Below are 17,503 nucleotides of genomic sequence, written 5' to 3'. Positions count from 1 at the left end.
TCATAAAAGATCCTAAAATTAAAGTCATGCATCTCAAAGATATGTTTCATTCATAACCCATGGAACAAGAGGGGTTCACACGCTAACTTGTGTACCATATGTGTTTGTAGGATGTTCGTGGCACCTACAAATTGGGGAGGGCTTGGATAATCCATTGCATCTTCTCCCCCTTAATTAGATGTGCTCAAGTAAGGACAAGAACACGTAATCATCGAGCTTTTCAAAGCTTAACCATATATTTGGCACATGGACATTGGCTACCATGAACATCAAGATTCAAAAATCACAACTCTACTCAAACGTATTGTTTTATGTGGCACCGACATATTGGATCACGAATAAATATAAGCGCTATTTTTTGCCTTATACTATTTTATGAGATCTTCTAAAAAGTGCTAGATTATTTTACAAAGTAAAGTTTGTGGCAAAAGAAAAAATCGCTCTAAAGTACTAATTTTGAGTGGGTTACAAGCATCAAATTATCAAAAATCAGCACAAAGGTTAGAAAATTTGAGAGATTTGCTCAAGGTTTCTATGTGTTCATATACATTGAAAAAATATATTCGTTAATCCATCTCTATTTATACCATGATTCTTAGCTCTTATTTTAATTGTGAATTGGATGTTTTTGACAAATCATCTGGCACTCTCCACCTTAATCTACAATATTAGGTCCTATGCAATCCATCTATACAAAGGTGACCATGTTCTTTGGTGTAACATTGGTTACAACAAATATCAGAGATTGCAACTCTTCTAAAATGCATGGTTTGTCAACAATTGTGTAAGGTATTTTACTCTAACCAAAATGCATGGTTCGTCAACAATTGCGTAACGTATTTTACTCTAACCAAAATGAGTAGCACACACTTGGGGGGCTTATCTACTACGTTTGCTAGCAAATATTTGGAAGGATAGTATCTACTTGTGAGGCTTATCTACTACTTTAGGTAGCAAATATATGGAAGGATATATCTACTTTTAGGTGTGGTTCATTAACAAATATGTAAAGTATTTTACTCTAGCCAAAATGAGCAGTACACACTTGTGGGGCTTATCTACCACTTTGGCTAGCAAATATTTGGAAGGATAGCATCTAGTTTTGGGTGTGGATGTGTGTGTGTGTGTGTGTCACTTTTAACGAAAATCATATGAAGGACATGTTTCAACTTTCAAGGTGTATAACTTTACATAATAATTTCATACAATTTGAGCATCCTTCGTAGTCTCGTCTTTCCCACTTGAAACTCATGGACGTGTTGCGAAGTTTTATCTCCTTTCCAAATGGATGAGGTCACAATAACCTGGAAAAATGATGCATTTGTTAAGTTGGGTTGGTATAGCCAGTTAGCTCTCAGTTGTTGAAAACCTGAGTTCAAGCCCCCATCCCAAAACAAAGCTAACAATACAAGACTTCACACTGAAAATGGATGAACTTCTTTAGTATTGTAGGGGCTAACCAATAAGAAATAAGCATTTATGATACTCCCTTTTTTCAACGGTTGAGTTAGCCTACATAGTAAAACCTACATTTAATATACATTTGTTTAATGAAAAATGGTTTATTTAATGAGCTATCCTCCTACATTTAATATACATATGTGTAATGGAAAATGGTTGATTTAATGAGCTATCCTCCTGTTGAGTGGTTTTATAATAACAAAAAAGGTCTTATGAATGCTCATCAGGTAGAGCGTTGGTCTCTACTCCTAAGGTCTTGGGGGGCCTCATTAGGTACCTACCCCTGACGGGTTGTTTATAAGCAAGTATGATGGGTTCGCCAGCCCTCATCCCGGTAGGGCCGCCTCCACCTCACAGAGGCTGGGTGTGTGTGTTTCTAAAAAATTTCATGTACCTTCGAAAAAAAAAGGTCTTATGAAGCAATGGTAATCAATGTTTGGGAAACATGTGCCTCAATTTAACCTTGGGCCCATTGGAATTTTAAAATGGTCGTATCTGTTGTAACTGCCTCCTCTAACTTCTTAATATATAAGCTGTCTTTTATTTGGAAAAAAAAAATTGGTCGGTTAGGGATTGTCAGTAAAAGGAACTAGTGGGGAAGTGCTATCTGTACAACAGTCCGTCTGCCCTTCTACACTCCTGCCACGGGGCAAAATGAGGTTGGTGATTGCTAGTGTGAAGTTTTCAAAAAGTAGGGCTATTTATCCATGGGGTTGGAAGATAAGAGGAAGTGCATATCGTGTATGGTGATGGTAGTAAAGTCAAGTCTTCTTCATGATAAATGAGGCTACAGTCCAAAAGCAGAAATGCCAAATGGGAAGTTGATCCATCATCATACAGCCAGGTCCCAAGCGTCATGGAAAAGTCATTAGACGTGTGGGTTAAAGCAAAGAGTACAGTACTAGTCTGAAGTCCGGGTTGTAGAAGGAAAGAGGGCGCGCATCTCCCTTTTGACGAAACGTAGAGAAGCATCAGGCGGTTTCCCCTCTACGGCTTTTCATGCGAATGACATGCTAACCGGCCCCAAGTCCCCACAGCATACGGCTGTGATGTCCATCTGTGTGGAGACCGCATGCACGGTGTGGGGCTTCTCTTTTTAGATTTTGAGCACCATTTATAATGGTGATTTTAGGTCCTGTTTCCACCAGCGCCGCCTGGTGACCGAGCGTTGGTGGCTCGCCTGTGTGGTAGGAAATGAGACCGGGGCCACCGTCAAGTGTGGCCGGTGACCCTTTTTTAAATTTTCAAAATTTGTTTAAAAAATCGTCCTCACTCTCCGTCAACTACCTCTCCGTACAGTCCACTAGTGCCTGTGAAACAAAAATCTCCGCAGAGTCCGCCTAAGAAGCTACCGACATGCGTTGGTTGCTACTGGCATGTATAGGAAGCTATCCGGCATGCTTAGGTAGCTACTAGCATGCATAGGTAGCACTCGACATGTAATGGGAGCTTTCGGTGCATTCTAGTAGCTACGTGCATGCCTAGTTAGCACTCACCTAATGCATAAGCTTTATGCATAAGCCTCATGCATACTATGCATAAGGTTTATGCATAGCATTCATAGCTTGCACGAGGCTACGCATTCGTAGTAGGCGTGCATAAAGCTATGCATAAGCCTCATGCATAAGCCGCGTCGCATACATGAGGCTTATGTATTAGCCATATGGATAAGCTTAATACATAAGCCTCATGTATGCGGCTTATGCATGAGCCTCATGTATGCGGCTTATATGTGAGGCTTATGTGTGAGGCTTATGCATAAAACCTCATGCATAAAGCTTATGTATTCGGCTTATGCATTAGCTTTATACATAAGACTTGTGCATATGGCTTTATACATGGCTTATGCATATGAATTTATACATGATGCTTATGCATATGGCTAATACATAAGCCTCCTGTATAAGCTTATGTATAAGGCTATACATAGAGGCTTATCGCTAATGCATAAGCTTTATCCATGAGGCTTATGCATGAGGCTTTATGCAAAATTCTCATGCATAAACCTTATGTATAAGCCTCATGCATGAGGCTTATACATTTGGTAATGCATAAGTCTTATGCATGAGGTTTATGCACTACCCTTATATGTATGAGGCTTATGCATAAGGCTAATGCATAAGCTTTATGCACTAGCCTCATACATGAGGCTAAGGCATATGGCCACCTCTAGAGAGCAGCTATGGTTGAAGCCTTATGCATAGAGGCTTAAGAATAAGGGGTTTATGCATAAAGGCATTAAACTTAATGCATAAGCCATATTCTTAAAGCTTAATACATAAGCCATATGCATAAGTCTTATGCATAAACCTTAATGCATAAGCCATATGCATAAAGCTTATAATTAACATATAAATTTTCTTATGCTTGTAGATTTTTCTTGCAACATAAGCTCAACTTCAGAATGCATAGCCTACTTATGGTCTTCTCAAGGTAAGAGTACTTATCTTTCATAGTTCATTTGTTTACTTGTTTATGGTGCACCCCCCCTCCCCCGGGTGCTTGGTTGGGAGTATTTTTTTCATTACATTTTTTTTAACTTAAGGATTTTGCATCTCTTATGGCTTCATGCATGAAGCCTTTACGCAATAAGGCTTATTACATGAAGACTTTATGCTTAAGATTTATGCATAAGGGCTTATGCATAGAGACTTTATGGATAGAGGCTTACGTATAAGGGCAATAATGCTTTTAAGCCTATACATTCATCAATGGTTAATCCATCAATGCTTAATCAATGTAATGCATTTGTATAGGTTTATTTTCGATATCAATGAACCACTAGCCAACTTCATTAGAAATGAACTACAATGCCTCATATATACAGGAAAGTTCTTCAACCCAAAAAGTGTGTAAATAGGAAAAAATGGAAATGAATGCTATAAATTCCAAAAATACCTAGAGGCTAAAGAGTGCCACTAGTGTGACACCATCTGGAGATGACACCTATCTAACACCTCCTCTTCAGGTCCAGATGGGAGGACCAACACCAACGTGCTGAAGAAGATAATACAAGGTAGGTCGAGGAAGAGGCTTAGTAAACAAATCAGCAACATTATCTTTGGTAGGACAATACTCAAGCTGAATGCAACCTTCAGAAATCCAATCACGAATAAAATGAAAATGAACATCAATGTGTTTGGATCGTCCTCGAATAACTAGATTTTTGGCTAAAGCAATAGCACTCTATGAATCTGAGTGTGAATCTGAGTAGATGAGTGTCGGAGTAGATGAACATCCAAGGTGATTCAAAATTTGCTGAAGCCAAAGTGCTTTAGAAGTGGCATCAAGATATGTCTTGTACTCTGCTTCAGTCCTCGATGAAGAAGAAGTAATTCGTTGCTTTTGACATTTTCAAGAAACAAGTCCTTTACCAAGCATAAAATAATAGCCTGACATGGAACGCCTAGTATTAATACACCCTACCCAATCAGAATCTGAGTAACCAATAAGTGTATCTCCACCTGCATAAGAAATGCCATACTCAAGAGTTCCATGAAGATATCGAAGAACCCTCAAAGCTGCCTGCCAAATGAGATCGACGAGGCTGTGAAGAGAATTGGCTGAGAATACTCATAGCATAGGAGAGATCTTTTAACCAAATAAAGTAGAGAACCAATAAGTTGGCGATACTGTGTAGTAGAACCAATAAGTTGGCGATACTGTGTAGTAGAATCAACCTCAGGGGAATCATCGTCTTTGGATCCATGGGACAAGTGAGTGATGCACAATCATGCATGCCATATTTCTCAAGCAACCTTAAAATATACTTCTTTTGACAAAGAAAGATGCCAGAAACAAATTGCCACACTTCTAAACCAAGAGAATAGTGGAGTAGTCCAAGATCAGTCATGGCAAATGATGTTGTGAGTTGAGTTTGAACCCATTTGAGTAGGTCCAAATTAGAGCCAATGAATGTCAAATCATCCACATAAAGCACAAGAATGCATATATCATCATCCACAATAAGCACATAAAGATTAGGATGTGCATCATCCACAATAAGCACATAAAGATTAGGATCTGCATGAGTCCTCTCAAAATGTAGAGAAAGGAGAAAACTGTCAATCTTCTAATACCAAGCTCGAGGAGCTTGCTTAAGACCATAAAGAGCTTTCTGTAATAAATACACATCATGTTCATGACCTTGTGCAATAAAACCTTCAGATTGTTCCACATAAACTTCCTCCTCTAGATCTCCATTCAAGAAGGTAGATTTAACATCCATTTGATATATAGTAGTGGAAGTAGTAGAAGGAGGAATCATAGTAGATGAAGTTGCCATAAAAGGCATAGATGATGTAGGGGGATATACCATAGAGAATTGAAACAATGGGGAGAGAATAGAGAATATAAACCCTTAACTTCACCATGAAACTATGAAAGCACATAAATGAAGGAGAGGAGCATGAGTTTCAGGCCTAAGGTCCTTGAGGTGCTTGAGGTATGGAACATAAAGGCAGGAGAGAAAATGCATTTAGCATAATTTTTTGGAGAACAAAGAAAGAACGTGCGCCACGTGGAGAGTTGAAATTTTTCCAATACGCGGCTATAGCTGTGTACTCCTTTACATGCAACTGTGACTCTCTCACTACATCACGTGGCTATACCATCATCCTCTTGTAGTGTTAGTGCAAGAATACAATGATCAAATTTTCCCTTGTAATTGTAGTCTCATTTTGGATAGGGCCAATCTATGGAGTCTATCCCTCCCAAGCGTGTATAGGTACTCTACGTGTAATTGTCTAAAAGAAGGCCTCCATTGCTAGAGGTGATAGCCCCAAAATCAACTCTAATGATGAAACCTCCATGAGAACTGTTAGAAGATAATAGGGTAACTCTCGACCCGACCCGCTGAATATAGACCCTAGCTCGCTAAAATAGCCCTGGCCGTCCACACATGTCCAGAATCCCTTGAACCGCTCAAATCTCGCCTAGTCTGAACCATAATGTCCACCATGTTGTGCTCTACCCCCTCTCAAATCATTTTGTTTGCAGTAACAGTCACGTGCCATATGACCAAGCTTTCCACGGTAATGGCATTCCACATTTTGCATAGATACTGTTGGCCTTGCCCACGTCCTCTTTCACAAGGATTACCTCTATCTCTCTGAGGTGTATATCCACGACCACCTCTAGCACCATATGTAGGCTGAAAATTCTGTTGTGGTGACCTATCCTGCCATCCACGACCATTACTACGACCTCGTGATGCAAATCTCCACTGCCTCTAAATCGCCTTTGTGAATAGAAAGCCTGATTTCTGCCATTATCATCATGGCTAGTAGATGCATCATGAAAAGAGTCACTGAGTTTGATTTCCTCAACAAGAAAGAGTGAAACCAACTCATCAAAATCCGGTAAACCTGTACTCCGAACAGAAATAGATGTATCAAAAGACTTGTACTCCTTGCCAAGACCACGCAAGGCAATGTTTGTCTACCAGATCATCATCAGGCATGGGGACATTGATAGTTGCCAATGCATCTGCATACTTCTTTATCTCTTGTAAATAATCATGAATACTCCTTCCTTTCCGCTTCACATTATGAATCTGTTGTCTCAACTTAGACTAACGAGCACTAGTATCTGTATCAAACAGCTTTACCAATGTATCCCATGTATCCTTGGGATTCTCAGCATCATGTATATGTATGAGTATAGCATCCAAGATACACATAGACTTTGTATGAGTAATGCAAAACTTTGTATGCTCTCTCTGACCACTGTTTATGAGCTACAACTTGTTGTTGTATAGCTTGTCGGGGGTAGTTCCGGCTTTGGCTCCATACCTGTAATAACAAGATTCCAAAATCCTTTTCCCTTCAGAAAGCTTTTAATCCTGTACTTCCATGCCTGGAAGCTCTTTCTATCCAACTTCTCACCCACAATCTGTACTGGTTGTCTGACATATTTGCTCAATGCAAATGCCCCTTCCGCACACGTCCAATTCTGTAAATGAGCCTTCCTCACTATGAAACGAATACCAAGGCGCGAAAGATACAGTTGAAGAATGAACATACTGTGGAGAATGAAGAATGAACTTCATACTATGGAGAAAAAGAGTATGTCTGTGAATGACTATGCATTGAAGATCAAGGGTATTGTGGAATCCCTTGCATCAACCAGACTCTAATAAGTGTTCCAAATACTCCAAAGTACTCAATGAACTTCACTGTTGATGTACAGATTCACTCTGATTGCATTCAAATTGAACTAGCATACACAGTCTAAAGTACCCTGTTTTGTCCATATCAATACCAACCAAGGTGCATACATACCAAAAATATCAAATCCCCTTCTCTGTTTTGAGAAAAACCAGTAAAAACCAGTAAAAACTAGTAGTAAAAGTGCTCTAATTCCTTTGATTCTTGTCCAAATTGAGAGATGAGGCATTCATTAGCTTAGCAATGATGTCTACTAACTCCATGTAAAAAGAATTAGACCAATTGTTTAAGTTGAGAGAGTAATTAGCCGATTAATGACCCTTTGTTTCACGAATCACTATAGATAGCCTGTTTAATCAGCTCATAATTAGCTCCATAATGCATAATTATTCCAACCAACCACATAGCAACCTTCTCAGGTGTGTGTACCACAAAGTTGCTAAGGATACTTTGGGATTAATCAATCACAAGACTTGAATTTGGCCTCCACCTAGCATAGTATTGAAAATTCTGCATAAGTTTCTTCCCTACAGTCTGCGCCGCCTGCTCATGAGGAGAATTGGGTGGTTTGTTGTGGTAATTGAAGGTAGATGTGAGTCTCCAACACTCCTAGGTATGTACCCAATCCATCAATGTGATGATTTTTTACAAAAAACCCGGCTCTAATTGTATCAACAATAGACCCCTCTTCTTTGTTTTTGTGAGGGCTTCAAAACAGTGAATTTCCACTCACTAATATGCATCAAAATTGCTCCAAATTCAATGTAGGGCTTGCACATGAGTTGCCAATACATTCCCATTTTCCAGATACATGATTCTTTGTCACATTTGCAACCATTTGCCTCATACATTCACCACACTCAAGCTTCAATGGAGAGCTTGCAAAACAGAATTTTTCTTTGCTTTCGCCAACTCAAATCTGGTGTTGTTTGTGTTTTTGCACCTGCGATCCGCTCAAGGATGTTTAGTAGTCCTTACCCAATAGGCCAAGCTCTCAGATTTAATGAAAATCGGTGTGCTCCAAGCTTCACAGCTCCAATGGCAAGTTTCACAGCTTTTCTTCACAGCTTCTTCTCCCTCTTCTCTCACCACTCACCCTAATAGAGAGCACCAAGCTCTGATACCATGATGAAAAATAGGTAGAGGGAGAGGAGACACACACACAAGAGCAAACCCTAATGTATTAACAAAACCCTAACCATAGAGGGAAGCCATCTCCCATCTCACACAATGCATAAAGCCATAATCCATAATCTACAACACACTACTTGTGTTGTGTCCACACACAGCTAACCCTAGCTAATGTCCACACACTATGACTAGCTAGACGCGGTCATTTCTGTCTCACACATGTTACTACCTAACATGCCAACACATAGTGCAACTGGCATAAGCTGACATCAAGCTTGAATCTCAACATAATGATGGGCTGTATATCCATCATATCTCAACTTGTCAATAGGGTATCTAACCCTCGTAGACCTGCGTATACATGGATCACTGCCAGGTGTCCTCAAAACAGCCCTGCTTCTCCTTACACCAGGAGTAACCATAGATGGAATGCCAAGCTCCTCATCAAGGCTCTGCTCAGAGCCACTAGATTCACCATCCACATATGAGTGACCTGCCAGATCAGACACAAAAGGTTGATCTACCTTTTCCTTTGCTTTCCGTGATACATGTGTCCCTGCATCATTCCTCAACTTGCCTAGCCATGGGCTAACATTGGATCCACTGCTCGAGGACTCCCTAGGTCCACTCAGCACCTGTGATTGCTACTCTACATGTGGTGCAACATCAGCACTTCATACATCTGCATCTTATGTTATCTTCAGTACTACTGGTGCATACCAGCTACTCATCTCATCGAAGACAGCATCTCTGCTTACTCGCATCTCATGAGTGGTGGGGTTATAGCATCTATAATCTTTTTGCTCCATAGCATAACCAATGAAGATTCATAATTTCTCTACCTTTGGATCCAACTTTGTTCTCACTTCATTAGGAATATGTACATATACAATACACCCAAACACTTTCAAGTGAGACACATCCGGCCTTATTCCTGTAAACTTTTGTTTCAGGAGTCATACCATGAACAACTACAGTGGGTGTTTTCAGCATTCAAGGCACGTGCCACTTCTGCAATGTGCCTATTTTTCTTTTCTATAACACCATTCTGTTTTGCGGAGTGTACCTGCACGTAAATTGCCTCTTGATTCCTTGCTTTCTCAAGAAATTTCTGAACTCATTGGAGAAATATTCTCCCCCACCATCTGATCTTAGGAATTTTATTTACATGCTTTTTTCCTTCTCAACCAAGGATTTAAATCTCTAAAAGTGAGCAAACATGTCACTTTTCTCCTTCATGAAATAAACCCACACTTTCCTAGTGTGGTCATCAATGAATGTAACATAGTACCTGCAACTTGCACTTGTTGTAGTCTTGGTTAGTCCCCATACATTTGAATGTATGACATCCAATGGCCTTACACTGACATGCTTTTCATGTGGAAAAGCATGTTTGGCCTGCTTACCAAGTTGACATGCTTCACATACCTTATGCAAACCGTCAACCTTCAACTTTGGCAAACCTGCAACAATATTTTGGGCATGCATAGACTTCAGACGTTATACATTCACATGACCAATGTGCTTGTGCCATATATCAATATCTGCACAATGACACCTATTCCTTGCGCAAACATGGCTACCTTTATCTCAGGCATGTTTGCATCCAAAGTAAACATCTTGCCATTTCTGTTACCCTTTACAACAAGCGACACTTATTTTTGAAGTCTTCCATAAAACATCCTTGAGGATTAAACCTCACTTGTAGACTCTGCTGAACCATCTGTCCCACTTGTAGGCTCTGCTGAACCATCTGTCCCAATAGAAACCAAGTTCTTTGCAATATTCAAAACATGTACATCAGCCAAGTACTTCATTTTTTCATCTTGCATAGACAATGGCACTTTACAAACATGCACAATGGGATGTGCAATATCATCACCTATTTCTATATAACCTGGTTTTCCATTTTCTACATATCTCTAAACCACTTAGCATGACTGGTCATGTGGTTAGAGGTGCCAGAATCTACATACCATATATCTTGAGATCCTAACACATCCCCTATTATGGAACTAAGCATGTGCTGCATCACAAATGGCTGCTCACTTCTGTCATCACCTCCATGTTTGATAGATTCCACTTTTAATGTCATTTTGCTTTTGGTAGTAGTCCTTTGCCATGTGTCCTGGTTTGCTACAGTAATACCACTCTATGCTATTTGCATTTCGATTTCTTTGCCAACCACCTCGGCCTTTTTGGCTCCCCTTGCCTCTGGACTGGCCACTTCCACCTATGTATGATTGTTGCTGTGAATCATTGAATTGTTGTTGTCCAGAATTCTGATTTCCTTGTTGGGCACCACCTTGGCCTGGGACCATAGCCTCTACCCGAATCAGAGTAGAAGACCTGTTTTTTGATGTGTTCTTGCTTTGTGAAGAAGAATCCTCACTTAAAGCCTTTTCTTCTATGATTAGCATAGATATCAAGTCCCAAAAGTTGGGAATATTCTCCTTAACTGCAATGGAGGTTTTGAATGGCTTGTAATCTTTGCCAAGCCCATTTAGACAGACCCTCACCAAATCATCATCCTCCACTGATACATTGATAGACCCAAGGGATTCAAAAATGCCCTTGATCTTTAAGGCATATTCATTGATGGACATGCTTTTCTTTTCCATAGTATGCAACTCTTGGTTTAACTGCAACTTCCTTGCCTTTGTGTTAGTGTGGAACATCTGAACCAGATTCTACTACCATGCAAGTGGTGGAGTGTTTGCATCCTGTATGTGTCATATAGTGTCTGTGACACTAATTGAAAGCCAGTACATGACTTTTCTTACACCACCCTAATTCCAATCTTTGAATGCCTTTATATATGTAGGAGTGGCATTCTCCTCAGATAACTCTGGAGGCTCTTCATTGTCTCCTTCTACATAATCCCAAAATCCTTTAGCTATTAGAAAATTGGTCATTAAACTTCCAGGCATGGAAGTTATTCTTATCTAGCTTTTCACTGACAATATGATTAATTCCATCAAACATGTTTTCCTGTAGCAATCAAATAATCTACAAACAGACAACTTATGTATGCAACCTGTAATACAGTAGTATCTCTTATAAAACTATAGTAGCGGTACTTCAGCATAGCCTATGTGTCACCAAATGTGAGCAGAGTACATGTATGTACATACACCCAGTATCAACAATACATGTGCAAAAACTGTCTCTGCACTTCCAAAATGCACTGTTGTACTCCAATAACCAGATTTCGATTAGAAACAATTCTCTGCCCACCACTAGAACTTCCAGAAAACTGCGCAAATACCTTTTAGTGACGAAATGGGATCCGAAACGTGAATTTGGTTGAAAAATATTTGTCTTACCCTGTAGCTCCACTCCCACGCAAGGAAGAGAGCTCCTCAATCAGAGATCTATAGCTCCCAGAGCTACTGAAGAGGTGTTGTACCTAAACCAAGAAGGGGAAAGAGATGATGGTGCTCTTACCCGTATAAAACCGCTTCCTTCCTTGCTTGTTCTTTCCTCTTTCTTGCGTGCTTAGCTCTCACACAAACTAGGCTCTGATACCATAAAGAGAATGTGGGGGAGAGGGAGAGATTCAAACCCTAGCAAGCAAACACACACACACAAGAGAGAGCAAGACACAAGAGAGAGATGGATAGCTGAATTTTCTTCTATCTTCTTCTTCTCTACTCAACCAACATAACATAAAGATAAGAGTACACACTATCGGATTAGTACTCAACTACTACAACATAAAAGGGTCGGTCCATAATGTGAACCCGACTAAATGAGTTGATGCTATAACTATGGTAGTCTCTAGTAATCCAAAATGGTTGTCACATAGCCTGTCTCATCCCACTGGCCGCATATCACCCATAATCTCACCAACCATGCCAGCGGTGTAGATGCGGAAGCTATCACGCAGGCGGGTCATCAATGTCCACTGCCGTAGCACTAGAGTTGAGCTTGATATCTCAACATCAGTGTGACGGCCTCTGAAAGCTTCTTCTACACTTTATTCATGTCAACTAGAGTTGTCTCGCCACACACTAGTGTGCCCCGAACAAGATTTGCAACATATTGTTTTCTGAGAAGAGCTGTGCATTATAGGCATTGATATTGTCTTTATATGTGCAAACCAACAGGATATCATTGACAATCTTTATGAGTGTCTCGAGTCTAGCCATTGAATATAAATCTATGCAAATTAATTCATTTGATTAAGCATTGATGGATTTTCCCACATAATATACTATGACCAATAAATTGCACTACTCTTTTACCTTATTGCTCACACTCTGATCTCTCTCTCTCTCTCTCTCTCTCTCTCTCTCACACACACACACACACACACACACACACACACTCACTCACTCACTCACTCACTCACACACACACATATTCAAATAAGTGCCCGTGTGTCCACGGTGCCATGATGATCTACTCAAATGCTGATGTATGCCGCCCTAAATCTTATGCTAGCTATGCTCTATGGAGGAGTGATGCTCTAAATGAAATGATTGCTTTAGCTTTTATGAAATCAGGATTATTTGCTATGCTGACAGCCCATGGGGAGGTTGTAATGCTTACCGACAGCCAATGGGCATGTGTAGGGCACTAGCTACCCAAGCCCTCCGATGGCCTGGAAGCTGTCCTTTATGGGGGCTGGGCTGCCCAAGGCTTACCTAGATGCTCCCAAGGCAAACCACTCCCTCTCAATACCCATTCCTCATCACTGACAGTTTGCAAGAGCCTCTATTTTTTAGACCCAGCTTATAATAACCTCACTGATAGCTTGCTCGCATCCATAAGGGATTGCACCAACCTCCAAATTCTATTTCTTTGATCGAATCGAATCAATGGGAGAATTCTGGGTGCTTTGGGTGCTACACCTATCACATGCATTAAGTGAGAATTTAGCATGGCATTCAAGCATAAGGAGAATCTCCAACATGTACAGCCTAACCAAGCAGCAATTAAATCATGTACACAAGCATAGATCACAGTTTTACATGGCTTGGCAAAGGCCACGTTTGTAAACTCGACTATGTTTGTTAACTCAACCATGTTTGTAAACTAGGCCATGTTTCCACTTACCCTATGTTGCAATTTATTAAGGATCTATAATCTTGTAATTATTTTGTGGATGGATTTGTACTTATGTGTATTTTATCACAAATAAAAGGTTGCATATTATTTGCCACATTAGTGAGTGTAAGTGGATAAAAGTAAATGGATAAAAAGGTGAATTCAATGATGTACACAATGAAGAAAGTTTCAAATGGGAGGTGGAGATGATTGAGGATTCACATGGAAGAGGTGGAGATGATTGAGCTTAGATCATGAATCTTCAAGATGGAGGTTTTCTTGGAAGAGGAAGGTTTCCTTGAAGGAGGAAGATGAAGAATTTTTTTGTATCTTGGAGGAGGGGTCGAAGGAGGAGGTTAGAGGAGGGGTCAGAGGAGGATTCAGAGGAGGATTCAGAGGAGGAGTCAGAGGATTGGAGGATTCAGAGGAGGATTCAGAGGAGGAGTCAGAGGATTGGAGGAGTCAGAGGATTGGAGGACTCAGAGGATTGGAGGACTCAGAGGATTGGAGGACTCAGAGGAGGATTCAGAGGAGGAGTCAGAGGATTGGAGGACTCAGAGGATTGGATGACTCAGAGGAGGATTCAGAGGATTGGAGGACTCAGAGGATTGGAGGACTCAGAGGATTGGAGGACTCAGAGGATTGGATTCAGAGGAGGACTCAGAGGATTGGAGGACTCAGAGGATTGGAGGACTCAGAGGAGGCAAAATAGAGGACTTAAAGGAGGAATCAGAATAGATGAGTTGGAGGAGGAGTCAAAGGAGGGGAGGACTCGGAGGAGAAGGGGTTAGTGGAGGAGTCAAAGGAGGGGAGGACTTGGAGGAGAAGGGGTTAGTGGAGGAGGACTCAAAGGAGGGATCAACACCCCTCTACTGATTGCCTATACTGACTCTTGTCTGATTAAGCCCTGACTAAGCTGACTTCAAGCCTTTCCACTTTTGTGTCCCCTAACACTTACAAACCCTCAAACACCTTAGATCCCATAATGATTCAACACTATAGTCCCTTATTTAACATCAGCTGACCTCCACCAGACCCTGTTTGACATCCTCTAGCTCACAAAACTCTGCCTAACTTTGATAGACTTATGGCTATCAGATTCGACCTTAAATGGCTTCCTCTTAGCCCAAAATTCTTATTTCTACCCTTTTACACTTTCAACTGACTTATCCTGACACTCAGCTATGACATTAACTGATCATCACTGTTGACCCTTAGCTGATCTTGTCCTAGTCGAGGTCATTGACTAGGGACATCATAACCACCATAACCAAAATACCATATCTCCAACGTGACATTGACATCGAGGTCTAGACCATATCACCTAGAGAACTATATGGTTTTTGTAGGCGCTTGAGTTTGGGCCTTGCTCGGTGTCTTATAACACTCATGAGCATTTAGCATGGCATTCAAGCATAAGGAGCATCCCTAGCATGTACCATAGCCTAACCAAGCATTTATAGTAGTTAAATCATGTACCTAAGCATAGATCACATTATTTACAGCATGTACAATAGTGTATGGGGCTTCTACAACACCTACAGTAGTACATAAGGCATTAAAAGCATTTAGGAAATGCATCATAGGAGGTTGGGGCTTCTACAACACCTACAGTAGTACATAAGGCATTAAAAGCATTTAGGAAATGCATCATAGGAGGTTGGGGCATGTGGAACCATTTGACAACATAGAAAGAGGCTTTTGGGAATTTATGAGGTCTTGGAGGACCCAGACAAATAGGCCGACAGCATTATCCTAGTCGACTAGCAGCATAAATCCATATATAAAGAAAACATATCATTCATTCTAATCATCTCCTTCTTCTCACCTTTTTCGGCCATCCAAAAGCAGCCCACTCTCTGCTATTGTACAATACATCAGCATTTTATTAGTACACATCTTGGGACAGCAACAACCCACTCTCTACTACAGCACATCATCATTTTTCTTCTACAGTTTACCTCGGGATAGCAGCCCTCTTTGCTCACCATCTCACATCATCGGGCTGTTAGTCCTCTCTTCTTGTCTTCACCATACATCACTCGGGGGACAGCATCCCTCTCTGCTCCTCACCACCCCTTAGGTATTGCAACACCCTTGTCTCACTAGAGCTTGCACCACTCAGGGTGGCAGCCCTCTCTTTGCTTCATCACCACCATAGCACCGTTGTCACTAGAGTTTGCATCATCAACATTTCGAGCCATTCGACAATAGCCCACTCTTTGCTACTATACAACACATTAACATTTTATCAGTAGACATCTTAGGACAACAACCCACGACCACCTGTACGACCTCTAGAAGCAAATATTTCCCCTGCCTCTAGAACAACGAAATGAATAGAATGCTTGGTCCCCTAGCATGACCACTGCTGCTAGATGAGGAACCAAGTCCAAGCTTCATCTCCTCAACAATGAGTAACGGGACAAGCTCCTCAAACTCTGGAGACTCACCACCTCAAACCCTAATCGAGGTCTCAAAAGCTTTGTAGTCTTTTCCAAGACCATTTAATGTGATTACAACACCATCTTCATCATCCATGGGTGCACCAATAGATGCCAATGCATCTGCACATCCCTTTATCTCTTGCACATAATCATTTATGTTCTTGTTGTTGCGAGTCAAGCTATGCATCTTTTGCTTCAATTTCATCTTCTTGGGCTGCGTGTTGGTGTTATAAATTTTCACCAAAGTGTCCCATGCGTCCTTAGGAGTTCCACAATCTTGTATATGCAAAGCATGGCATCTGTCACATATATAGAAAAGTAATGCAACACTTTAAATGCTCTTTCTATCCATGTCCTGTGTGCCATCCTTTGTGTGAGAGTTACATTCTCCACTGGGAGCCTTGGCTCCTCCTCATCACCTGTAATCAAGGCCCAATAGCCTTTGCCTTTCAGGAAATTTGTCATCCTGTACTTCCACACTTGGAAGTTGTTCCTGTCAAGCTTCTCACCAACAATTTGTATGGGACCATCACCCATCTTGGCAAAACAATACCACAAGCTCAAACACCTGCAAATGAGCTATGTATGGCCCAAATAATCTTCAAACAATGTCCCGGACACTTCAAAGTATTCAAAACACTTCATAACAAGTGAGGTCAAAATCACTTCACAAATACCCTGTTTTGGAGGCTCAAAATACCCTATTTTTGGAACACTTCCCGAGACTCCAAATGAATCAATTTGCAATGTAATACTTCAATCAAGCATGGGAAACCTGAATCATCATCCCAAAATGCTCAATGTTGCATATAAACACTCTTCAAGATGTGTACAACCCAAATGTGTACTAATCCAATTCTCTATTTTGAGAAAAAATAGGTAACCAGAGATTAATACCGCTCTAATTCCTTCAAATGTTGTCCAAATTGAGGGCCCAAGTATTCAAAAGTTTAGCAATGATGTCTTTTAACACCATGTAAGAGGAATTTGGCCAATTTTTCTTCAATAAATAGGTAGTAATTGACCAATTAAGTATGCTCTGTTTCACTAATCCTGTTTAATAAATTTGCTAATCCCTATTTAATTAGCTCAAGATCTACTCCAAAGTGTGCTTTGAGCTGAACCAACTTGATAGAAATGTTCACAAGAGTGATCTCCACCCAATTTCTAAGCTCAACACACTTCATTTGCCCAAACAACACTCAAGAAGCCAAGGTTTGACACTTTTTTTGATGAAAATCCTTG

The 17,503-nt window shown here is 40.7% G+C and overlaps 1 protein-coding gene across 1 annotated transcript in view; it reads right to left on the bottom strand.

The window, feature by feature from the left end:
• Positions 1–17,503, bottom strand: part of LOC147634568 (alpha-mannosidase At3g26720-like) — a 158,021-nt gene that overhangs the window by 63,329 nt on the left and 77,189 nt on the right. The gene's annotated exons all lie outside the window — the stretch shown is intronic.

The sequence above is a fragment of the Cibotium barometz genome, chromosome 10, assembly GCF_041138505.1.
Source record: "Cibotium barometz isolate CiBa-2024 chromosome 10, ASM4113850v1, whole genome shotgun sequence".
Taxonomy (NCBI): Eukaryota; Viridiplantae; Streptophyta; class Polypodiopsida; order Cyatheales; family Cibotiaceae; genus Cibotium; species Cibotium barometz.
Note: the sequence above shows the minus strand (reverse complement) of the source record. Positions and strands in the feature narration are given on the sequence as shown.